The following is an 8,114-nucleotide window of genomic DNA, read 5'->3' on the forward strand; positions in this document are numbered from 1 at the left end:
CTCAACCCAGAATTCCAAGGGGTGGGAGAGACTGCGGGAACTATGGGATAGCTACAGAATAGCTACCCACAGTGCAACGCTCCAGAAATCGACGCTAGCCTCGGACCATGGAAGCACACCGCCAAATTAATGTGCTTAGCGTGGCCGCGTGCACTCGACTTTATATAATGTTTTACAAAACCAGTTTATGTAAAATTGGAATAACCCCGTAGTGTAGACATACCCTTAGTCTCCTCTCACTTACACCAGTGTAACACCACTGACTTCAGCAGAATTTTTCAATTTTCAACAGAATAAGGGTGAGAAAAAAATCAGAAGCTCTGCGCCAAATCCTTAGCTGAATTGGTAACGTTTTACTGACTTAAATGGAGCTACAACAATTTACACCGAGGATTTGGCTCATTATCTGTAAATAAAATGATTAACAACAAAGTTGTCATTTTATGTTACAACAACATATTGAATATATAAATTAAAATGAGCTTTTAGTTACAGCAAACTAAGGCCACTTCACTCCTGAATGAAGAAATCCACATGGGGATTTCTGCACGTTGACTTCATACCTTTAGTTGTTCTGCCTTAATTTTCCTGAGTCCCCATATAGACATGGCCCCTATTTTGTAATTAAAGATATTTTCATAAAAGTAGGAATGGGCCTGACTCTGCTCTCACTTATATACTGGGTCTACACCAGCATAAGTCCCATGATTTCAATTGAGTTACTGTTGATTTACATTGGTATAAGAATCGGGCCTAGGGTCTTTGTTTCTTAAGAGTTTGTGCTCCTGTTCCTTATTCCTGACATGAGAGCAGCTGACTATGGACATGATTACAATCATTGGGTGAACATGTGTGAGAGAGAGTGACTCTATATTCAAGTGGTTAGGGCATCTCATTGAGGCTCTAACCCAAAGTGTATGCACTCTCTTTGGTGCAGAGTGAGAATTCTAACTGTTTACAAAGCATATCATAATAGCAGAAAGACTGCAAAGCAACATTTGTGTAATATAGGTGAATGTACCTCCAAAACTATAACAAAAGGCAAAGGAAAAGCATTTACAATAAAGGAGGCAAGGAAAGATATTTTAGGTATGATATTTTACTGTATTATCTGAAGTCTGTAGTGTTTATGTTATTTTATTTGAGTACATATATGCAACACCATATAAACATGTGTTCCCTACAGGGTTAATTGCCAGTCTAGCAATTCCAACTCTGCATAACCTTCCAAATCAATATAATCAACACAGTAAACAATAAACAGTTACCTTTCCTGATCTATACATGTAATTTACAGCCTGGAAGTAAAACAGTATGCTAGCAAATCTATCATAAATCACTTATCTGAAAAGTAAAATAAGAATTAAAAATCACTACTGTTACATGCATAAGTGAAGCAAATGAGGCCTGCTAAGTGCTCAGATTTTTCATGCATCCACTGCTAGGCTGCAAAGGTGTCACCATTTCAGAAAGCGAGAGTTACAAATAGATGAGGTAAGATTTTGTGTCTTATTGAAACATGCTGTACTATTCCTTTTTGCACTAGTTACAAATTGCCTTAGGATTGAGGTCATTTACAAAGTGATACTTGGCAAGACGTATTTCATACTCCAGCTCTGCGTAAAACTACACTGAGACCAGAGGGGCCAACAGGACCACCTACAACTGGCATATGTAGAAACACTACAGATATCAGCCCTAACAGGCCCTGGACTAATACACTGTAGAACTCCCTCCCACAGGAGGTCAGAAAGTCAATTACTATAACTGGATTTTTTTTTTAAAGGGCTGGATGATTTTATGAGCAATATTTTTAGTTACACATGTAAAAATGGGCTCATTGAATTTTATGTTTCACAGCATAAACTGATTACTGCCAGGGTCAGGAAAGAATAATTTCCCAAGTATAGAGCAGTGTACAATTGGCCAGATCCATTAAGTATTCTTCTCTCCATATTCTTTGAGGCATCAGCCATTACTCACTGCCAAAGGCAAGCTACCAGATTTAATACACTGCTAGTTGAAGTGTAAGGCAAATCTTATGTTTCTAATAATATGAAAAGCGTACTTTTTTCCAGGGCCAGTTTGTAGAGAGCTTACTCCATGCAAGGTCTTGACCCCAAATAAAAATCCAAAGTCCACAAGAAATCCATCTCTAAAACCCAAGATCTAATTTAAATATGTAATAAATTAACAATCTGGAGGAATGATTTAATAGTCTGAACCTCAGATTTGAAACATGGAAACTCACTGGAACATAGATGTCCACAGTTTATTTAGCATTTAATCCTTCTAAATATACCATGGAGAAGGTGAGACCTGAAAAATCAAGCAGCTCCTGAGTGTTTACTTGACTACTAAAGAGCACATGACACACTTCCTAAGGATAACACATTGCCCGGTGCCCTTGGCCAGAACCACCATGTCCCTACTCTCTCATCACCACTGGATGGTAGTGAGCTGCTGCTCCCCACGCCAGAGGTGGCTGCATTTCTTGGTGGTTGTTATCTGCTTTAATGGCCACAGACAAGGTGGGTATTTGTAATCACCCTCTCCTAAGACAACAGCCCTCAAAGTCCTAACAGGAGGAGCACATCCATGACCTGTGCTAAAGAAGCACCATCCAAATCTATGGCAACCTCCCCCCGAAATCCTTCTCCAAAGCCAGTGTCCCCTTTTTGCCCCCTCTGTCGTGTCCTGCCCCCATCTGCAACCCCTGCTCTAAACGCAGGGCGTCCCACTCTGAAGCACTCCCCACGTTTTGTTCTCACAGCTGACCTCCTCCCCCTGTTCCCCTGCAGCGGCCCCCAGGCTGGAGTGCCCCCCGGCGCCCTGTGAGCCCCCCTGTTCTGGTACCCCGCCCCCTGCGCTCGCTCCTCTGGCAGAGCCAGGGGGCAGGAGACGCTGCAAAGTTGTTCTTCCCTCCTCTCCCCTAACGCGTCCCACGCCCGGCGGCCAGAGCCAGCTGCTCCCGCTGCGCCTGGTCTGCGATCGGAGTGCGGGGAGGAGGCAGCGCTTACCTGCACCCCCCTGCGCCAGCGAAAGGGCCTGTTCCTGCCGCGGCGCCGCGCCTTGCAGCAGATGGCGGGGAGGACGGGACCTGCGGACCGGGGAGCTGGGCCAAGTGGGGGAAAGGCCGCCACGGCCGCCGCCGAAGGGGAGGCGCCACCTGCCAGCGCGGAGAGGGCGAGCTGCGGTGTGTGGAGCAGGCGCTGCTTGCAGCCCTGGGGCTGGACACCCAGCTGGGCCGGGGGCTGCTTCAGTCCGCCAATCAGTTGTTAAGCCGGACCCTGGCGGGCTCGGCACCCCAACCCAATGGGAACTGAGGGGGCGCAGCGCTTCTGACCATAGGTGCTGGAACTAGGGGTGTTACCGCCCCCGCTGGCGTTTAGTGGTTTCAATTATATACAGCCAAGGGTTTACGGTTTAGTTTAATGGCTTTCAGCACCCCTGCTTCTCCCAAACTGTGCCAATACTGCCTCCCTCCCGCCCCCTCAGCATGTACCTCCCTAGAGCACTGCATATGCGACTGTCACCCACTGAAATTCAGTCCCGAATTTCATAATGTTCTTTCTTAAGCTAAAGCAGCAGAGACTCCTGTGGCACCTTATAGACTAACAGATGTTTCGGATCATGAGCTTTCATGGGTGAATACCCACTTCCTCAGATGAATGTAGTGGAAATTTCCAGGGGCAGGTATATATATATATATATATATATATATGCTAGCAAGCAAGCTAGAGATAATGAGGTTAGTTCAGTCAGGGAGGATGAGGCCCTGTTTTATCAGTTGAGGTGTGAAAACCAAGGGAGGAGAAACTGATTCTGTAGTTGGCAAGTCTTTGTTCAACCCTGAGCTGATGGTGTCAAATTTGCAGATGAATTGAAGCTCAGCAGTTTCTCTTTGAAGTCTGGTCCTGAAGTTTTTTTGCTGCAGGATGGCCACCTTAAGGTCTGCTATAGTGTGGCCAGGGAGGTTGAAGAGCTTCAATTCATCTGCAAATTGACCACCATCAGCTCAGGGTGAACAAAGACTGGTGAATGGCTTGCCAACTACAGAACCAGTTTCCTCCTTGGTTTTCACACCCTCCAACTGAATAAAACAGGGCCTCATCCTCCCTGATTGGAACTATACACTCATTATCTCTAGCTTGCTTGCTAGATTATAATACCTGCCGCCTGGAAAATTTCCACTACGTCATACTGACGAAGTGGGTATTCACCATGAAAAGCTCATGATCTGAAACGTCTGTTAGTCTATAAGGTGGCACATGTGATTCTCTGGCTGCTTTTACAGAATTCAGACTAACCACAGCTACCCCTCTTGTTTCTTAAGGCTAATAATCTTAAACCTGAGCTTCTAAACACACCCTTGTCAGGCATAAATATTGAATAGAAGTTCTGTCGCCTGCAAGCAAACCCATCCTAACAACCAATGAGGAAGAATTTTCCATCGATTACATACTGTCTTCCGTTTAGAAACTAATAGTGACACTGTGGGCCCATTTGTGGTATCTTTGTGCAGTTGTGCTTGGATCATAAAGCAGATGTGCTTAGGTGGAGGCTGGTTGAACAAACATAATTTACAGATTTTGTGAAAAAAGAGTGCTAAAATCTGCAGAGCAAAACAGAAATAAACCCTGTCTTTTTAAAAATGTGAAATAAAGAATGTTTTAAATAAGAGTAATAAAAAGAAATGTGCAGTTATGAATTAGGTAGTTCATTGGAGGAATGGTAAAGTTAACATTCTGCTTGTTTTAATAGACAAAGACCACAGGTTTAGGGAGATCAATGTTAGTAAAGGTAGGTACCTGGAAAAGAGGAGACAAGGGGGGATAGATAGACATTTAGTAATAATAAAATCATGAGTGGTGTGAAGAAAGTGAAATAAGGAAAAGTTAATTTACTTGTTCCTGTAATATAAGAAGCTAGCAAGGCCACCAACATGAAATTAAACGGGGCAGCAGGTTTTAAAACAAATAAACAGGAAGTTCTTCAACACAGTGCACAGTCCCTGTGGAATTCCTTGCTGAGGAGGTTGTGAAGGCTAGGATCTATAACAGGGAGGTTATTGCATGAGAGTAAGTCCATTAATGGCTATAAGCCAGGAGGATGGGAAAGTCCATTAATGGCTATTAGCCAGGATGGGGAAGGAATGGTGTCCCTAGCCTCTGTTTGTCAGAGGGTGGAGATGGATGGCAGGAGAGAGATCACTTGATCATTACCTGTTAGGTTCACTCCCTTTGGGGCACCTGGCATTGGCCACTGTCAGCAGACAGGATACTGGGCTGTATGGATCTTTGGTCTCACCCGGTATGGCCATTCTTATATTCTTATGTACCTATACTGGTGGAAATATATAAAGCTTAGTAAGTAAAATAAATGATCACTTAGCTATTAAATGGGCCAGATTCTCTTCATTGATTAATATAAAGCCTAAGTTCTCCATAGAGTTACAAAGGATGTATGTCTATGTAAATAAGAGCTGAGTTCCACTCCTCCTTTGTTATAGTTCCATAGTAGAATCTCCTCAAACAGATATATTCCACTTTTTATATTCTGAAACTTCAGACACAGAATCTTAACGTGTTTCAGACAAACCACATTTAATAACATATGGGTGAAAATCCTGGCCCCATTAAAATCAATGTGAATTTTGCCATTCTTGGCTGGCATAACTCCATTGACTCCAATGGATTTATATCAACAGAGAATTTGAACCAACATGTTTATAAGTGAGAGATCTGAATCATCATGATATTAGATGGCATCTTAGAAACAACAACTAATTAATTCTCACAAAGTCTATGTAAGGCAGGTAAGTTGTATTACTCTCCATTCAGATAAGGAAACTGAGGCACAGAGAACTACAGGGACTTGGTCAAAGTCACAGAGAATCAGTAACAAAGCTGGGGTTAGAACGCATGAGTTCCTGGCTGGCAAGCCTATGTTCAGATCATTAGACCATGCATTAGACAAGATACCATAAAATATTAGTTCAGCGATTCATTCATAGGTTTCTAGATTTTAAAGCCAGAAGGGACCATTATTTCGTCTAGTCTGACCTTACATATAATGCAAGTAATAGAATTTCACCCAGATACATATATATATGGAGGAGCCCAGTGACTTGTGTTTGACTAAAGCATATCTTCCAGAATGGCAACCATTCTTAATTTGAAGCTGTCAAGACATGGTGAATCCACCATTTTCCTTGATGAAGACCTTTTATCCCTTTTATGGAATAGGTAGGGCCTTATCTTTTCAAAAACACCTATTTTGATCAGCAGACTGAGATGATGTGGAGATACTCTGTAGTGGGCTACTTTGCACGACAGGCCGAAACTGCACAACATATAGACACCCTGGCCATTCCTCTTCAGGCATGCAATTTCCTCTAGTTACACCCATTACAGCAGCAAGGAGGGCAATGGTATAGGAACATCTATGCAATCTCTATGCCACTAGAGGATCCCCTGGAATTAGGATAATCCTGGGGCAAATATGCTGGTTCTACTGCTAGATTCTGCCTGTGATGTGGTACAAAGCAGCTGCACTGCACTGAATGATCTGGCCCTTATTCTGGGATTTAATGTTGCAGATGATATTACTGTCAAACAACTCTGCTGTGAGCACCTACCCTCAGAAAAAAGAACAGGAGTACTTGTGGCACCTTAGAGACTAAGTACTCCTGTTCTTTTTGCGGATACAGACTTACACGGCTGCTACTCTGAAACCTACCCTCAGAAAGTTGAGCTTTCTGTAAAAGAATCTAAATGCATTGTTTAAATGCCTTCATTTATCTGCTGTTGTCAAGGTTTTTCCCCCACCTTGAACTTTAGAGTACAAATGTGGGGCACCTGCATGGACCCTTCTAAGCTTAATTCCTAGCTTAGATCTGGTAACGCTGCCACCAGCCAGAATGTAGTGTCTGGCACGCTTTCTGTTCCACCAAAACCTTCCCTGGGGAACACAAATCCAAACCCCTTAGGTCTTAAAACAAGGAGAAATTAACCATCCCCCCTCATTTACCCCCACCAGTCCCTGGTGAGTTCAGACTGCATCCCTTGGATTTTAAAAAGCAAGGAAAAATCAATCAGGTTCTTAAAAGAAAAAGCCTTTTAATTAAAGAAAGAAAAGGTAAATTTCTCTAAAATAGGAATGGAAAACCTTTGCAGGTTACTCAGATTCATATAGACTAGAGGACCGCCCACAGCCTTAAGATTCAAAGTTACATCAAAGCAGAGGTAATAAATCCTTCCAGCAAAAGCACATTTACAAGTTAAGAAAACAAACCTATAGACACTCTGCTTGGCCTGGCTATTACTTATAAAAACTTGACATAAAGACGATTCAGTAAAATGGAAAGTCTGGGTGTACGTCTGGTCCCTCTTAGCCACAAGAGCGAACAACGAACAACACAAAGAAGCACAACCAAAGACTTTCCTCCACCAAGATTTGAAAAAGTATCTTGTCGGCCCCTATGGTCTCTGTAGTGTGTCAGCCAGGTTCACGAGGCTTCTTAACCCTTTCGGTAAAAGAGACATTAACTTTTTAATTAACTATCTTTTAGACACGCCCCCCACGGTCTCAGACAGTGTGAACCACAACTGGCGTGATTTCTTCCTATGATACTTGAATAAACAGATTAATAAAACACATTACCTTTACATACTACTAAAATTATTAAACTACAGATTTTCACAATTTTAAGGACAATTTTAAGCGCAGTTGATTCTGGAAACTTTCACGAGAGTGGCATCAGCTACTTTGTTAGAGCCCTGAAATGTGTTGAATTTCAAAATCAAAATCTTGAGAGCTAAACTCCAGCGAAGCAGTTTTTGTTGTCCCTTGGCAGTATGAAGCCACTTTAGCCGCAGCAGGGTGGGTTTTAGCTGAAACGCTGTCGCACCGAAATGTATGGGCATAGTTTTTTTCTTTTGCCAGGGCATACACAATGGCGAGCATTCTTTTTAGCTGAATTGACCATGGCTTTCCCTCTCAGACATTTCTTGCTGAGAAAAACGACAGGATAAGTTTTGATCCGGTCCTTTCCTGCATTAAAACTGCTCCTACACCACGCTCAGATGCATGTGTGGTTACTAGAATGTTTT

At 42.8% G+C, this 8,114-nt stretch overlaps 1 protein-coding gene across 1 annotated transcript in view; it reads right to left on the reverse strand.

Moving 5' to 3' along the window:
• Positions 1-3,135, reverse strand: part of BBOX1 (gamma-butyrobetaine hydroxylase 1) — a 100,269-nt gene extending 97,134 nt beyond the window's left edge. Inside the window, exon 1 of the mRNA XM_032770858.2 lies at positions 3,021-3,135. The gene's annotated coding sequence lies outside the window, so the exon portion shown is untranslated. The remainder of the gene's footprint in view (positions 1-3,020) is intronic.
• Between the last annotated feature and the right edge of the window lie 4,979 nt (positions 3,136-8,114).

The sequence above is a fragment of the Chelonoidis abingdonii genome, chromosome 4 (assembly GCF_003597395.2).
Source record: "Chelonoidis abingdonii isolate Lonesome George chromosome 4, CheloAbing_2.0, whole genome shotgun sequence".
NCBI classification, from domain to species: Eukaryota; Metazoa; Chordata; order Testudines; family Testudinidae; genus Chelonoidis; species Chelonoidis abingdonii.